Raw genomic sequence first — 19,061 nt, 5'->3', positions numbered from 1 at the left:
TTCTGCCCTCAAACAAACAGATTTCTGAAAGCCTTGCAGAGAAATTTGAAATAACTTTAAAGAGGGGGTTTTTGGATAAAGTCTTTATCCAGGGGCTTGTTCAACTGCAGTGTAAAAGGTTTAGAGAGAGAGAAGAGGAGAGGGAGAGAGGATAGAGGGAGGGAGAAGGGAAGAGGGAGAGAGGAAAAAGAAGGAGAAAGGAAGACCTATACAGCTGGTTTGCTTGGTGATCTCTCTTTAGACACACTCGAGCATGGTCAGGAAAATGCAGTCTGGATGAAAGGGGCTTGGGAAGGTGAGCAGAGGGACGGCAGGGCTCCTCAGGGCTTTGGGGGAGGAAGCTGCTGATGCATACCCCTCTGAAACAGACACTTGTTCCCCAGTTTTTCTGGAACTGTTAGTAGTTGATGGCATGTCTTTCAAGAATTATAAACAAATCAATGTGAGTTCGGTAAGGCATTTGGAGCTCACAGGCAATTCTAGTCTTTTTTCCATGATTCCTTTGCCAGGAGATTTCAACCTGCCTGAGGATTTAGGTCTTGTGTTCCCCCCAACCCCCCCCCCGCCCCAGAAAATCTTCTGTCAAACACCCCAGACAGCTCTGGCCTTTGCTTCCTTCTGTAGGCCCACAGCAAGCACATAACCATCACTAATATAAAAAAAACGCTCGTTTCTTCTCTTCTGTGTGGCACAAAGCAATTTAGCCAGACAGGCCCCCTGCCCACCAGGGGCTTAGCTCAGAAAACATCCTTAATTTGTGCCTCTAGCTTTGTTCAGCACCCTGCTCACTGCAGACCCAGTACCTTGATTGATAATGATGGCCGAGTCTTATATCGTGCCCTGCCGGCAAGTTTTGGTGATTTAAAGCACTTTAAGAATCTGTTAAAAATAAATCGCTTGGATTTTCTAAGGTGTTGTTTTGTATAAGAGAAACTCGCTTTTCAAAAAAGCATTCTGAAAGTCTGGGAACTTAAAATTTGTCCTAAGGCAAGTCAGCCAAGCTAAGCACCTCCAGCCAGCTGTGAGAGAAGGGGAGCTTCTGAGGAATGGATTGAGCCCAACATCTCCATACCTGAGGGCAAAGAGTGGATTTTCCTGCCTCATTTCGTTACCTGAAGAGACAGAGAACTAGTAGAAATGGAGAGAGAAAGGTCACTTGAAGTCTGCATTCTCTGCTGCAATGACTCTGCCAGGACTGAAGCAGAAACATGAGCAGTCTCAAGGCATGAGCCGCTTTGATCTGAAACAAGCCTGAACTGCCAGGGAGGGCTGTTGACTCTGAGCTGTGATTTTCAAAAATATTTTTAAATGCACAGGTCTTCAGTGAATAGTTTTTTGGTTTTGACATACGTATTATGTCTGTGTGACCAGTACTCCAGTCAACACTTAGAACATCGCTCTCAACCCTGAGCTAAATGAACGGTGCCCCCTAGGTATGGTGAAGAGATGGTGCTGCACGGGCAGTGAGCACATTGTTGGCACAGTAATAATAACTATCCTGGTTTTCAGTTCTCTAGGCACTTTCACATATATTATTTTAGCGTATCTCCCCGGACAATGAAGATAATGGCATCATCAAATAACAGCAACAACAGTCACAAACACTGATATATGTTCATTGGTGTCCAGCAAACATATTACTGCATGTAATCTTTTCAGCAACCCTTTAAAATTGGTACTATTTTATTTATTTTTAAAAGTTTATTTATTTTTGAGACAGTGTGTGCACTAGCAGGGGAGGGGCAGAGAGAGAGGGAGAGAGAATCCCAAGGAGGCTCTGTGCTTATGAGCACATAGCCCAATCTCACAAACCATGAGATCATGACCTGAGCAGAAGCCAAGAATTGGATGCTTAACTGACTGAGCCACCCAGGCACCCCTATTGTATTTTTTAAAATTTTTTTAAGTTGGTACTACTCTATAGAAACAGAAGCAAAGAGAAGTTAAGTAACTTGTCCACTATCAGACAAGTCAGTATTAAAGCCTGAGAATCTGCCTCTAGATACTGTGCTTTTAATGAAATACATGAGGTATGATATATGAGACAGATGACATATTAATAAAAGTCAGATAGCCAACTCACTAGTGGATCTGGATCCCACACTAGGCTTTGTAAACCTGCCTCAACCTATCCCTTCATCCTCACTCTCACTCTCTGCCCCACCTGGTACACTTTCCATTCTGTGCCTCTGCTGCACAGAGCTGTTGGTCTCTGAGCTTGCTGTCACCGTTCAGGCTTCTGTACCTTTGAACATGTTCTTTTCTCATCTCCTATGGGGCATACCTTGCTTATTCTTCAAGTCTCTGCTCCATTAACACCTGCTCAGTGAATCTCCTGGAGCCTCCTGTGGGGTTTGATCCCTTCTGGGTATCTTTAATACCCCACTCAATCCACTGGCCATGACTTTGTCTTTCCCAAGAGAATTATGAGTGCCTCAAGAGTGGACATTTTGTTTTTGCTTCTATTTCTGGTACCTAGTACTGTGCTTGATAAAATGCCTAGTGAAGTGGTTTTCACTAAACTGTTTTAATTAAAACACATCTTCATTTTTAAAGGGGAAAAAGTGCTTATGCCTTATCACTTGAAATTCCTGGCTGTGAGAAACCTGCACCAGATGGTGGTGGTATGCCTAATTTAGGATTTCTTTTTTTGAGAGATAAATGGTGTCTTTTCAAAAATGTTTAGATTTTTTGAAAAGTTTGTTAAAATTCCAGATGACAAGTTACCAAAAAATATCTCAATGCAAGATGGTTTTTATTTACAATTCTTTTTTAAAAAATTTTAACATTTATTTATTTTTGAGAGAGAGAGAGAGAGAGACAGAATATGAGAGGGGGAGAGCAGAGAGAGGGGGAGAGCAGAGAGAGAGGGAGACACAGAATCAGAAGCAGGATCCAGGCTTTGAGCTGTCAGCACAGAGCCTGATGCAGGGCTCAAACTCACAGACCGTGAGATCATGACCTGAGCTGAAGTCGTGCGCTCAACCGACTGAGCCACCCAGGCACCCTTTGTTTACAATTCTATAACAAAAAGAATATGTTTACACCTGTTTGACATCATTAAGGACCCAATCTCCTGCCAATGAGCCTTAACCAGACTTTGCATTGTGTGGTTAGAAACCTTTCTACAATGCTCCATGCCATTATCCTTTTCTTCGTCACTTTCATGTGAGCATCTCTGGAGCACTTTTACAATGTACTTTAACTCAGGATTTCATAACTGATATCCCACATGCACTGTTCTACAGGACATTAATAGGTGTGTGAGAGACAGATTGAGAGAGAGAGGAAGGGAGGTAAGGAGATTGGGGGGAGGATGGTGGAATGCATCCAAGGACAAACAAGTGTGAAAATGCTGTTTAAATGGTTTCTTGAAAGCAGTACTTTACAGAGCCACCATTATTCATTGTTTCCCATATTTTTTTAATATTTTATTTTTATTAAGATGTTTATTTATTTTGAGAGAGAGAGAGAGAGACAGAAATACACGGCACCAGTGAGAAGGGGCAGGGCAGAGGAAGAGAGAGAATCCTAATCAGGCTCATGCTCAATGCCGAGCCTGATGTGGAGCTCCATATCAAGACCACAATATCATGACCTGAGCCAATATCAAGAGTCAGATGTTCAAACTACTGAGCCACCCAGGCACCCTGCATTGTCTTCCATATTTATTCATTTGTTAAAATAGGGAACCCATTTTGGGGATGTTCCAAATGACATCTCTTATAATACTGTGCCTGTCCTTAGTTTGGTAACCATTCTTCAATTCTTAAGCATAAACATACATGCTTGACTCATTTTCCACCTCAAAGGGCATCCCTAATTGTTGCTTTTCTATAGAAAACAATGTTGACCACAACCTCCACTGGGTTATACAGTCTCTAAGGACTGGAAAGTTTCAGACTTGATTATAAATGACAGTGTAAACTAGGGACTCTCATCAACACCAATTGACTGGCAGTGGTGGAGGCTGGGTCCTGATGCTGACCTCCAAAGGGCATTTGCTATAGAGTCCATGGTCAGAGACTGACTTGACAGAGTCTATGATGCCATACCATGGGGTCATGCAGAAGCCAAAAGTCCAGGGCCACGATAGCCAGGTGAGTTTGGTGTGAATCTTTGATGCATTTGGAACTGGGAGAACTATCTGGGCTTTTTCCAAAGGCTGAGATGCAGATGGTTATCACTACATTCTTTTGCATGGGCACCTCTAACTCAACAGTCTATGAAATGCATTGAAAACTTTAGTTGTGTCATTGTTCAAAATGGGGACTATCAGGATAACTGCCATTTCACAGGGCTGTTGAGATGACTGAGATAATGTCTTAAAAGCACCATACAGAGGGCTGGGCATGTAATAAATCTCTCTCTCTCTCTCTCTCTCTACATTTATTAAAAGCCACAATAATAATAGCAGTTATAACAAAGCTTGTACACTGCATTATTTCAGTCATGCTGCCTTTTGCCACTTTGCAGTTCTTGGCACACAGTAAGAATTTAGTAAATATCTTTTTGAATACAAGAGTTCTAGCTTACACGTCTTCCAACTTCACTGACCAGTTTGTCTCTATACTTACAATCACAGGTTTTCTGTCTATTTCTTATTTATCTCCTGGGATCTTAATGCACCACTGTATTAGTTTCCTAGGACTATTATAACAAAGTATCACAAACTGGATGGCTTAAAACAAGAGGAATTTATTCTCTCATAGTTTCAGAGACTAAAAGTCCAAAATCAAGGTGTTGGGCAGAGCCATACTTCCTCTAAAACCCATGGAGGGATTCCTTCCTTGCGTCTTCCTGGTTTCTGACAATGGCTGTTGATCTTTACCTTTTTTTTTTTTTTTGGCTGGTGGCTGCATCTCACCAGTCTGCCTCTTTTGTCACATGGCCTTCTCCCTGTGTGTCTTTACATGGTGGTTTCCTCTTCTTATAAAAACAGCACTCAGATTAAAGCCCACCAGAATGGCCTCATCTTAACCTGATTACATCTGTAAAGACCCTATTTCCAAATAAGGCCACATTCACAGTGCTGGGTGTTAGGACTTGAACATAGCTTTTGGGAGGATGCACATAAACCTATAACCATCACTGTCCCTAGACTTTTTAAGTAAAATGATAAATCTTCCAAAGGTTTAAGCCATTGTTAGGTCTTCTATTTCCAGCAGCAAATGCATCTGAAGTGATATAACCTGGGAAAGACTAGAGTCACAAGAGCCTTCTTGGGACTGGGTCCAAACTACCACAGGAATTAGGATTAACCAGGCATGAGACATATGCCCCCTCCCCACCCCCCACCCCCCACCCCCCCCCCCCCCGCCACCGTCACTGGGACAGGAAGCAGGGGGTTGTTGGAGACAAAGTACTGAGACTGATTCACCAGAACCACATATGAGGGAAGGAAGGGAAGGACAGTTTTCCAAAGGTAAGGTAGGGAAGAGAGTGTAAGGACCTGAAGAAAGAGGAAAGGATGTGTAGCAAATCAAAACAATACATACCTACTCTGCAAATTAAGTGTTTAGCTGTGGTGCTGGCTCTTGATGGAATGTTATTCAGCCCAAAAAAAGTGTGTTTATGCACATCTCTGTAATAACATGTAGAAATGTTTATAATAATGCTAATAGAAAAGTGTATACAAGATTGTTTTTCAAATTTTCTTGAATAAAGATGCTACTTCAATCAGGAAAGTTTCAAAACATGCGATAAAAGTAGAGGAGTCAATCTTGTGGTAGCTGTTGTAAGAAGTAAATACGTTGTTTGTATTGGCATAACACTGGATGATTTGTTTAGAACAAAGAATTGATGGCAAAGTTTATGCAAAGCTAAACTTCAAGTGAGACAGTTGGCATGTGAAAAGGAACTTAATGAAGAGGTGTCAAGAGCAAGAGTTTTGACTGGCACAAAACGTTTAAAGATAATACGGTACTTCTTGGAAGCTGGTGGATTAAAAACAGCTTCCTGGCTATTATAACAGAAAAACAATAGCATAGTCTAATAAAAGAAAGTCCGTATCCTCTCAGTGTAGGCTTAGGAAACAATGAACAAATCTAAGTAAATGCAGTGGCCCTGATTCAGTTAAGCAATTCTGCAACACCACCTGAAGAAGCTACTAGAGAGGAAGGATCAACTCCTGATGGACGTTTGAACGAGTTGGAAAATTTAAAAGAAAAAAAGTAATGATTGCCAAAAATGAAACAAGTTGCAAAACAAAAGAACCGCAAAAAAAAAAAAACAAAAAACAGTAAAAATACTTTTCCAAAAAAAAAAAAAAAAAAAAAAAAAAAAAAAAAAAAACAAAAAAAAAAACACAAAGGGTCACAGGAAGCTAAGAGCAAAATCAAGTACAGAAGCCCAGAAACTCAAGGATATCTAACTATCCCCTGAAAAAAGGTGGAAAACCATGTAAATGGAAGAAATTAATAAATAAAAGGGGCACTAAACAGGAGAGACCATCCTGAAACAACAGATTCATTACATGAAATGCCATCATGCAAATCACAAAGGTCCAGACAGTTCCATTTAAGAAGAGTCCTCTAAGAAAGACGCCTCTTTCTTTGAAAGAAAGACAAATAACCAAGACAGAAAATGAAAGAAATGACAAGGTGACTTGTATTTTTATTCTGAGAACTGACATTTAAAGGTGTTGGAATAAGTGTGACTTGATTACTTCAATTCTCAGATTTTGAAGAAGAAAAGGACTTCGAAATAGTGTGTGTGTGTGTGTGCTCATGCAGGTACATGCACATGGTTTGAAAAATCTGTATAGAGCAAGATGTAGAATTATTGAACTGTAGTTATCTCTCCACTTACCCATTTCATGTCTCTTTTTGAGGGTTCAAGAATAGTACTTCACATGTAAGCCCCAAATAAAAATGGAGGTTTGTCCTTTTGCCCATATTTAGAAAGAAAAGTGGTTTGTGTGACTGTGCTAGGTGTGTGGGGGTCAGGGAAGTTATTTGGGAGATGGTTCTGGGAGACTTCCTGCTTGTATTAGTGTCCTAACAAATCAGAGACTGGGTGGCTTAAACAGCAGAAATGTATTCTCTCACACTTCTGGAGGCCGGACATCTGAAATCAAGGTGCCAGCAGGGACATGTTCTTTCCAAATGCTCTGGGGACAAGTCCTTCCTTTCCTCTTCCTTTCCAGTCATTGGACTGGGGTCCACCAAATCCAGTATGATTTTATCTTAACTTGATTAAATCTGCAAATACCCTATTTCCAAATAATATTACATTCACAGGTTTGGGGTGGGAGCATCATTTAATCCAGCACATTGCTAATGAGATATTTTAGAAGAATCTGAATTCTACCAACATGGAAGCAGCACCAGTGATACTCCATGCCCCCTGGTGGAGGTGGGGCAAATAGAGACTTAACAATCACTCTATGTTCCATTTCTTTTTGCTCACTCAAGAGCCTCTTAAGTGGACACCATCCTCTCAACTTCCTAAATCTTCAACGCTTCCTCTCTCTAGTCTCTTTTGCATCAAAATGGAGATACAATGTAAAAAAAAAAAAACATATACATGTGTATGTGTTTTATGCATGTATGTGTGCATACATATTCAAAACTACTACGCAGTGTTGTGGTCAAGAAGGGAAAGTGTCAGAGAGATCTGAATTGGAATTATGGTTTTGGCATGCTTATTATAGGACCATGGGGAAATTACTTAATCTATCTGGACCTTAGTGTCCTGACTCTTAAAATGGGAGTAAAGATAGGAACTCCCTCAAAGGGTTTTTTGAGGATTTAAAAAAAATTATACAGTCATCTTAAAAGATGCTGAAGATTAACTTAATAAAACTTGACATAAATTTTATATTAAAGGTAAGAAAAATCAGGAAGTTTTTTTCTTAATATGACAGAGTATTATTTAAAATAGGCATTGAGGCCATTCAGAATGCCTCAATCTGGCAAATCACATGCCAATGTCAATTTAAGAAAAAAAATGTATATTATGAATGAGGACTATAACAATAGATACATATACATTTGAAACAATATCTGGATACTTTTCTAATCCATTATTAAGTGATTACAATTCTTCTGATTAAAGGTAGAAAACCTTAATAAATCAATAAGAATGAAAGGAGAGGCCTAATTTTTATTATTTGCAGGGGATGATGGTCTCTTTAGAAAACCCCAAAGAATCAAATAAACTGTTAGAACTATTACAAATTCAGAAAAGTGGCATTTTGAACTTTAATTCTCTGCATAATTCTTATTTATAAGCCATACAAAAACATCAATAACTTTCCTATAATTCAACAATGACCAGGTGAAGGTAGAATTTAAAACATCCTGTGGGTAGGATAGTAGCAAGAGAAGGTATTGATAAGTAATTGGATTCAGGATATATTTTGATGCAAATGTGACACAGCTTTATTTTTAACACAGTTAAATTGCATGGGGAGAAATGGGGTAAAATATAATTTTCATAAATGACAAGTTATACAGTATAAGGACTCTTTTTTTGAAAAATGTCAATTCTCCCCGAATTAATCTAGGTATAACTTTAATAAAAAATTGTCCTAATGCTCATATGAGAACTCTAGCTGAGGTAACTAATCAGATGCATTGACCTCTCTTTCCTGCCAATGCGCCAATGAAATAACAGGGAAATTATACAAATCCTACAAAGAATCCCACAAGACTGCAAGAACACACTGGGAAATTGAGAAATTACTGTAAAACATAAAACAAAAAAAAAATCAAATTGATGGCAATACTCAACAGGAATCTACAAATGAAAGCAAGAGAAGAAGGTTTCCAAAATAGTGAATATTTTCAGAAAAAGTTCCAGATCAGAGATAGTGGAGCCAGGAGCAGAAAGCAGGATGTTTAATTACAGAGTTATGAATGGCTGCTCTTTGTTCCCAGAGTGTCTGGTTGCAGCATCTGTCACTCAGTTAGATCCATGAGTGAAGGTCTTTAAACAATATGGGAGATTTTCCACTGTAGATGTCAGGAGTGGGTATTTAGGCTGGAGAAAGAAGCAAGAACAGGCAGCTGTGGCACATGATCTGTCATAAAATCCATGTGTCTCAAAGTGAAGTCAGGCAAGAAAGGAGGGAGTAACCCTCAGGAGCTGAGTGAGCATGTGCAATACCTACTCCCAGTCTCATCCCTCAATAGGCATACCCTCCTGCTGTGTGGAAGAGTGAGAGGGAAAGAGAAAGGATACTAGTCACCACAAAGGAAATAGTATTTATTTGAGTAACAAAAATTGTAAAGGGCAAAATACAACATACAGAAAATCAAATGCAAGGGGAAACCATTTTTCAAACATCTGGCAGGGTCAAAGGGTTAACACTGTTAATTGCATCAAGATCTACCCACTGATAAGAAAAAAACAAGCAAGGGGCGCCTGGGTGGCGCAGTCGGTTAAGCGTCCGACTTCAGCCAGGTCACGATCTCGCGGTCCGTGAGTTCGAGCCCCGCGTCGGGCTCTGGGCTGATGGCTCGGAGCCTGGAGCCTGTTTCCGATTCTGTGTCTCCCTCTCTCTCTGCCCCTCCCCCGTTCATGCTCTGTCTCTCTCTGTCCCAAAAATAAATTAAAAACGTTGAAAAAAAAAAAAAGAAAAAAAAAAAAAGAAAAAAACAAGCAATTCTCATGATTCCCTCTGCTGCAATGTGCTTCCTCTGGTCATTTATCCTATAGCAAACTCCCCTCCTCTCAGATTACAGCCCAAATGCCACCTTTCCTGACCAATCCATCTAAAGCATCTATCTGCTCAATTACTTTGTTTAACCACCCCTATTTTAATTTTTGGCATACTTCTTATCATTAGCTGGTATCTTTATGTACTTTTTCTTTCATGTTTTCTTATATCCACCTCTGTTAGAATGTAAGTTTTATGAGGGTGGGGACATTGTATTATTTGCTACTGTTTCTCCTGCACCTAGAATTCTTTACCTAGCCAAAATATGTTTCTAAAATGATGGCATGATGACTTTTTCAGATGTACAAAAGCTCAAAGAATTTCTCAATAGCAGACTTGCATTATAAGAACTGCTGAATTCTTTTAGGCCAAAAGAAGATGATGTCAGATGAAATTCTGAATCTACACAAAGGAATCAGAAATGGTAACTATATGGATAATATGTTGTTTCTGTATTATTTAAAAGCTCTTTAAAAATAACTGATAATTTAAACAAAAAATTAAGTGGAGGGAATATAACATTTGTAAAAGTAAAATGTGTGAAAAAATAGGACAAAATTTGGGAGGGAAAAAGGGAAGTATACTTTCATAAGTTTCTCATACTAATGTGTAATTGTATAACATCATGTGAAGATAGGCTGAAATATTAAAGATGTATACTATAAGCCCAGTTTTTAACTTGGATGATTTTGACTCCCTCTTTCCCTGGGGAGCATTTGGCAATGCCTGCAGACATCTTAGTAGCAATGAATGAGGAAGTGCTACTGGCATCTAGTCCAGAAAGGCCAACGATGATGCCAAACATTCTATAATGCATGGAACAGCACCCCACAAGGAATTTTCTGATTCAATAATTCAATAATACCAAGGTTGAGAAACTCAATTAACTCAAGTTAAATATTATTTACTGGATTTCAATTTTTAGAATCTATTAAAGACAAAATTCAAACTACCATTTTATTAGTCTTACAATTGTGAAGTAATGGTAAAAAAAAATTAGGGAAGGAAGGGGGAATACAGGTTGAGTGTAGTGCAGTAGCATTCATTTCCTCAGCCAACCTAAGGGGTATTGAGATACTGTCTAACATACAGATGGCCAACAGACACACAAAACAATGCTCAACATCACTCATCATCAGGGAAATGCAAATCAAAACCACAATGGGATATTATCTCACACATGTCAGAATGGCTAAAATTAAAAAGATAAGAAATAACAAGTATTGGCAAGGATGTTGGGGAAAAGGAACACTTGTGCATTGTTGGTGGGGATGTAAATTAATTAGTACAGCCACTGTGGAAGACAGTATGGAGTTTACTCAAAAAATAAAAAATAGAAGCACCATATGGTCCAGTATTTCATCATTTGGTATTTATTCAAGGAAAATGAAAACACTAATTTGAAAAGATATATATACCCCTCTGTTTATCACAGCATTATTTTCAATACCCAAGATATGGAAGCAATCTAAGTGTCCATCAATAGACAAATGGATAAAGGAGGTGTGGTTTATATATACAGTGGAATATTACTCAGCCATAAAAAAGAATTTGATTATGCCATTTGCAACATGGAAGGACCTAGAGAGTATAGTGCTGAATGCAATAAGTCAGACGGGGAAAGACAAATACCCTAAGATTTCACTTATATGTGGAATCTAAAAAAACAAAATAAACCAAAAGCAGAAACAGACCCATAAATACAGAGAATAAACAAACTGATGGTTGCCAGGGTTCAGGGGTGAATGGGCCAAGTGGGTAGAAGGAGTGGGAGGTACTGGCTTCCAGCTGTGGGAAGAATAAGTAAGTCACAGGGATGAAAGGTACAACATAGGGAATATAGTCAATGGTAACATAAAAGTGTTGTATGGTGACAGATGGTAGCTACGCTTATGGTGAGCATAGCATAAGATATAGAGTTGTTGAACCACTATGCTGTTCACTTGATATTAATGTGTACAACTTGTGTGTCAACTATGCTTGAATGAAAAAAAAACTATAGTTTAAATAACTGTAATACACAGTAAAATTAAATGCATTCCTAAAAAATGAAATTAAAAAAAGAGATACTCTCTAAAATTGATAAAATAAGAAATATAATTTAATGTATATCTTTTTAAAAATTATGCAAGTATAATGAGAAAGAATGGAATCATGACATTTGCAGCAATGTGGATGGAACTGTCAGAGAAGGACAGATATCCTATGTTTGCCCTCATATGTGGATCTTGAGAAATGGAACAGAAGACCATGGAGGAAGGGAAGGGGGAAAAAAAAGATAAAAACAGAGAAGGAGGGAGGCAAACCACAAGAGACTATTAAGTACAGAGAACAAAGTAAGGGTGGAAGGGGGTGGGGGAGAGGGAAAATGGGTGATGGGCATCGTTGCGGCACTTGTCGATGGGCACTAGTTGCGATGAGCACTGGGTGTTGTATGTAAGCCAGTATGACAATAAATTATATTCATAAAAATAAAATAAAATAAAATTATGCAAGTACAGGTAGTTCTCACTTTGCATGGTAGTTTGGGACCAAAAAATGACTATGCAAACTGCAATCAGGCAAAGTGAACTTAATTATCCATGGGAAAAATTATGTTTGTATAAGACCTCTCAAAGTTTTTATCAAAACCTTAAAAACTCTTACTGTTGTTTATAAATGTATAGGGAAATAAAAAAATGGTAAAACTAATATTTATTTAGGCACTGCAATTTAAAACTTTAGAAACATTGAGAAGCGAAGTGTTTTACTTTTTTAAAAATTGTCAAGAGAAGTTGAATAGTGATTGCCTTCTGCTTACAATATGAAGTGAGAATGTTTTCTATGTCTTGACAGAAATGTCATGCTCCTTTTTAAGTTGAATCAGTTTCCAACATTTTATCCTTTTCACTTTTGATGTCATGAAATATCTCTGAGAGTTCTTTAGTGTGAAGTTTTTGCTGTGATCTTTTGGGACATCTTCATCCTTTTCATCACAAACACCCATTAATATCCTTAAGTTTGCCTCCATTAAGTTGTGCAGGCAGCATATCTAGCCTTTCTTGAATGGCAGCAGTGTCAGCATTGCCATGGTCAGCTATTTCTTCTGTAACTGTTCTCATTTGACTAGAATTTCATTTCCAGTGTTACCACTTTTCATTCCTTTGTTTCACTTTTGTTTTTGTTGGTCAATTACTCTTTGGACTTTTTTCTTTTATTTTTTTTTGAGACCTATGGACACCTACAGATTGAAAGTGAGGGAATGGAGAAACATTTTATCATGCAAATGGGTGTCAAAAGAAAGCTGGAGTAGCAGTACTTTTATTAGACAAAGTAGACTTGAAAACAAAGAGTGTAACAAAGATGAAGGGCACCATATCATAACAAAGGGGACAATCCAACGAGAAGATGTAACAATTGTAAATTCATATGCACCCACCATGGAGCACCCAAATATATAAAACAACAAATATAAAGGAACTCATTAACTATAATACAATAATAGTAGGAGACTTTAACACCCTATTTACATCAATGGACAAATCATCTAAACAGAAAATATGCAAGGAAATAATGGCTCTGAATGACACACCAGACCAGATAGACTTAACAGATATATTCAGAACATTCCATCCTAAACAGCAGAATACACATTTTTTTCAAGTGCACATGGAACATTCTCCAGAATAGATCACTTATTAGATCACAAATCAGGCCTCAACAACTACAAAAAGATTGAAATCATACCATGCACCTTTTTTTGACCACAACGTTATGAAACTAGAAGTCAACCACAAGAAAAAATTTGGAAAGACCACAAATACTTGGAAATTAAACAACATACTCTAAACAATGAATGGGTCAACCAGGAAATCAAAGAAGAAATTTACAAATACATGGAAACAAATGAAAATGAAAACACGATGGTCCAAAACCTTTGGAATGCAGCAAAAGTGGTTCTAAGAGGGAAGTACAAAGCAATACAGGCCTACCTTAAGAAGAAAAATATCAAATAAACAACCTAACTTTACACTATAGGAGCTAGAAAGAAACAACAGATGAAGGAGCCAGCAGAAGCTAAAGCCATGAGAAGGAATGAAATAATAAAGATTAGAACAAAAATACAACATATAACCCCCCCAAAAAACCCAATAGAACAGATCAATGAAACCAGGACCTAAGTCTCTGAAAAAAATTAACAAAATCAATAAATGTCTATCCAGACATCAAAAAGAAAAGAGAAGGGACCCAACTAAATAAAATCACAAATGAGAGAGGATAAATAACAACCAACACCACAGAAATATAAACAATTTTAAGAGAATATTTTGAAAAAATACACACCAACAAATTGGACAACCTAGAAGAAATGGATAAATTCCTAGAAACATATAAACTACCAAAACTGAAACAAGAAGTAGAAAACTTGAACAAATAGCCAGCAAGGAAATTGAATCAGTAATCAAAAAACTCCCCCAAAACAAAAGTTCAGGGCCGGATGGCTTCACAGGCAAATTCTACCAAACATTTAAAGAAGAGTTCATGCTTATTCTTCTCAAACTATTCCAAAAAAATAGAAAAGGAAGGAAAACTTCTAAGTTCATTCTGAGGTCAGCATTACCCTGTTACCAAAACCAGATAAATACTCCTAAAAAAGATAACTACAGGCTAATATCCCTAACAAACATGGATGCAAAAATTCTCAATAAAATACTAGCAAACCAAATCCAACAATACATTAAAAAAAATCCCCTTTGGATTTTCCATTTTTGTTAAATCTCATAGTTTTATCATTGGGGCAAGAGGAGGCAACAAAACTACACACTTTGTTATCTGTGTGTGAATAGTGTAGTGACCAGATTTTAAGAGAAGTGGTGTACGTTATGTAGTGATTTGTGGAATGAAGAGCATTTACACTCCATGAAGTTACTTCCAGGCAATATATCAAAGGCAGTGATTAAGCAAATTAACTTGGTTTGTCTCTCTTTTTTTTCCCCCTTTGCTTATTTGTTTTCTTTCTTAAATTCCACATGAGTGAAATTATATGGTATTTGTCTTTTTGTTAGTTTGCTTACCCTAACACTCTCTAGCTTCATCCATGTTGGAAATGGGAAGATTTCATTCTTTTTTGTTGCTGAATAATATTCCATTATGTATAATATACGATATATATATATATATATATATATATATATACATACACACACACACACACATAAAAACACATACACTTGTGTATATACACCACACACACACATATACCACATTGTTTTTATCCATTCATCTATCGATAGACACTTGGGTGCTTCCATAATTTGACTCTTAACCATAGAGAACAATCTGATGGTTACCAGAGGGGAGGCAAGTGGGGGATGAATTAAATAGGTGATGGGGATTAAGGAGTGTACTTGTTGTGATGAGCACTGGGTGATGTGTGGAAGTGCCGAATCACTATATTATACACTTGAAACTAATATTATACTGTATGTTAACAAACCGGGATTTAAATAAAACCTTAAAAAAATTAAAAAAGCATATAATCTTGGGTTATAACAACAAAAAGAAAATTAACTTAAGTCCAGTTTAAAATTCCTTTCTGCCCTTTCCAGTCAGTCCCCAACCACTGCTTTGCAGAATCAACCATCATTCCAAATTATATCACCATAGATTAGCTTTTTTATGTCCTTTAAATGCATATAAATAGAATCAAGTAATGTGTATTTTTTTGTGTGTGTCTGACTTCTTTCACTTAACATGATGTTTTGGGGGATTCATCCACGTTCCTGCAAGTATCAATTGTTCCTTTTATTCAATTGCTGAGCAGCATTAATACATAATTACAAATTAAAACATGTTCATAGTAAGACATGTAGGAGGTACAAAAGTAAAAAAATTTTCTGAACTCTCTTCTTTATACTCTTCACAAGAAACAATTATTAATAACTGCTTATTTAGATATTTTCCAACAACCCTGGACACATGACTAACACTTATTTTCCTTATTCCTTTTAGAAAATGAAATAAACTCTTGATTAACTTCCATGATAATAGAGAACTCAGTGACATTTCCAAACACCATACTCTATTTTCCATTCTTTCCCATCTCAGTTATTAACCACCAGTCCTTCCAATTTGTTAGGCCAGACATCTTGTAATCATCTTTGTCTCCTCCTTTTGGATACTCTATCAGCACATCTTATCAACCCTACTTTTAAAATATCTAGAATCTGATCACTTTTTACCTTTTCTACTACCCAGTCCAAACCATCATTACTTTTTACCAAAATCGTTGGAATCTCTTACCAAAGTGTTTTCCATATTGCTCCTCCTCCTCCCTCCTATGTAGCCCATTCTCTAAAAAGCAGCCAAAGCAATCATGTGAATACCTAAATTGGATCATGCCACATCTGCACAAAACACTCCAAGGACTTCCTATCTTAGAGTACAGGCCAAAGTCCTCACAATGTCATACTATGCCCTATATCATCTGTCTTCTACCCTCTCTGGTTTTATCTTCTATTCTTCTTCTCACATATTCCCTGTTAGCCACACTGGTCTCCTTCCTATTCAAAGACTCTAGACAAGCTCCCACTAAATACCCAAATAGCTTACTCCCTTACCTCCTTTAGGTTTTATTTTGCTCATATGTAACGTTTCAGTATGGGCCATTTTTGACCACCTCACTGAAAATTGCAACACTCTCCTCAGAATGTTCCATTGTTCTTCCTTCCTTTATTTTCCTCTATATCACTCAGTACTACCTAATATACTATGTATTTTACTTGTTTATTGTGTGTCTCCCTCCGCTGAAATGTAAGCTCAGGGAGTAGGGAATTTTGTCTGTCTCATTCACTGTTGTATATCTAGTACTTAGAATAGTATTCGGCACATAATTGGCACTCAGTAAATATTTTTGAAAGAGTATGTGGCAGTTGATTAATTATGAAAGAGCCAGGAACTTGTTGTACGACAGTTTTTCTTTAAATTACCCTTGGAGTTTAGAAAGTTGCTTCTATATAAAGTTGCTTCTAATTTCTTGACAGAAGAATATATTATCCATGTGATTTCCAAATGCTCACACTTACACCATTACATACTGTTGGGTTTTGTTATGTTCAACAAGCCTCAGAAGGATAGAAACAAGACCGAGTCAACAAAATACCTATGTATGGGCAACTCTTCCTCTTTCATGTACTTGAACTCTCATTTATGCCCTTTATTTTGTTTAAATAGATTGGATTTGCAAATTATGTCCTCAGGATTTGACTCTCTTTATGTATCTATGCCTGCAATTCTATGGTTGCTGTAAGTGAACAACATAATTGCTTGAGACAGTGGTTCTCAAGCCAGAATGCATATCAGAATCACTTGTGGGATCTTCTAAATCTGTTGAATCTGAATTTCTCAAGGTACAGCTTGAAAATCTCCACGTTTGACAAGCTCTCCAGTAATTCTTAGGCAGCCAGCCTCGTGCCTAGACATAGACTGGCTTTTGGGAAACATCACAGTGTGGTAGCAGCTTTCTATTGTTGGAATTGCTGCGGTTGGAGAAAACTGAAGGTAGCTAGGGATGCCCTCAAAATCCACTCATACTTTATTTTATAGATAAATATAAATGATGTTTAAGAAATTAAAATCTGTTTATGAAACACCACACCCTAATTTCAAAAGGAATACTTCTGGAAGGAGGACTTAATGAAATAGAATGCATAATTACCTAGTTTATACCACAGTAGTCAAAGTCCTGGAGATTTATGTATGCTGTGTCTGTAACTGAAATTACTCAAGTTTATCATTCAGTGCATACAAATGTGGCAGAGCAGGGTCCCCTCTGCCTCCACTCTGGGCTTCACTGGCTCGCCCAAGCCCAGGTACAGAACCATGGGGCTGTCCAGTTTTGCACAGATTTTCTACGTGCAGCTCCTTCAGTTTCCTTCCCTCACCACCCTCCAGACCAGCCAGAGATTAGATGACACCTCAGCCCATTCACACAGCCCCTCCTTCCTACTGTCTTCTCCCCTAGGATTTTCTGCAATAAAAAACCCCTTTCTTCTCCTTTCTCTGTCAACCAAATGCAGATCTTCTTAGGGGTCAGCTAAAGAACATAAGTTATACCGTGGATAGGTAAGAAAATAAGAAATAATTCTGAAAGAAATAAAAATTTCCCAGCACTTCTCAGATTTTATCACAGCTTCAATTCTCTGCAAGCATATATTTGCCTAGGAAATTTTACTAACAGCATGTAGTTTTATATCATCCATAAGCCCTGTGTGCTTACTAAAAATTTTCCTATTAGGAGTCTCTCTCCCCCCACCTTTCTCTCTCTTTTTCTCTCTCTGTCACCTTTAAATTTTGCCCAAGTCATAAGAAACAAATCTCCGGTTTCCTGCCCATGTTAGGTAGAATGAGAAGATATCATTCTAAGGTATTTGAAAAATAAATTTTCAAATTTATTTCTACAGATAAAAAAGAACTCTATTTCATCCCATGTAATCACACTTGGAGATATAATTACGCTCATTTTATACAAAAGAAAACTGAGGATCAAAAGAGGTGGGGAAATTGGCTCAGTTTCACCAGCACAGCATGATTCTGACTAAGGGAGAGGAGATTCCAAAATCCAGCACTGCACAGCATTTCTTTCCTCCTCAAAAAAGAGGCAGAAACATGCTAAGGTTAAAAGTGATTAATAGGGCCTTTCCCTTAGGTTTTGTACTAACTGCCCACCATTGATGATAATGGGACTCAAACTTCAACCTGCCTGCCTCTGGTCTGCCTGCAGAAGTCTCTGATTGAGACGCTCCTGGTTATGTGGCAGGACATGAGTTTTTGTAACTCTTTTCCTGAACACAATCCCCTCTGGGCCTTTCATGCCTTTTGGAAGAGCTGCCTCAATTGATCTGTTTACAGTGTGGCAGTTATGGATGGGTTTTATGGAACCCATGAATTGGGTTCTTACTGCTTTGAGCCATGTGTGTTTCTGTTTCTTCAGTCTGCTACTGTCTAGTGCTTAAAGAGGCCAGTTTGTTTTTCTTCCTTAGCCTTTTAAACGTCTCGGATCAGAACATCACCAGAATTATTTTAAGCTTTGGGGTTCTCTGATGACTATAAGATGGAAGGAGAGACCGCCATCCCATTCAGGAGTAAATTCATAAATATGGACTCTATTTGAACTTCTACTACAAGTCTATGAATACTTTATTTGCCTAAAAGGATTCTTTTCTTTTAAACCAAGAGCTCTACTAAATAAATAAACTTTTAAATTTTGAGGTGTCCTATTTCCCAGGGAAGGGTGTATTAAAATAGGCTAGTTTATGCAGCAGTAACAAAAACAGCAGAAGATTAGTGGTTCCTAATATTAAATATCTTTTTCATGTTCATTCTGTGGGCCCAATGTTGGCTAGGGACTCTACCACAT

The sequence above is a fragment of the Panthera uncia genome, chromosome C2 (assembly GCF_023721935.1).
Source record: "Panthera uncia isolate 11264 chromosome C2, Puncia_PCG_1.0, whole genome shotgun sequence".
Classification (NCBI taxonomy): Eukaryota; Metazoa; Chordata; class Mammalia; order Carnivora; family Felidae; genus Panthera; species Panthera uncia.
Note: the sequence above shows the minus strand (reverse complement) of the source record.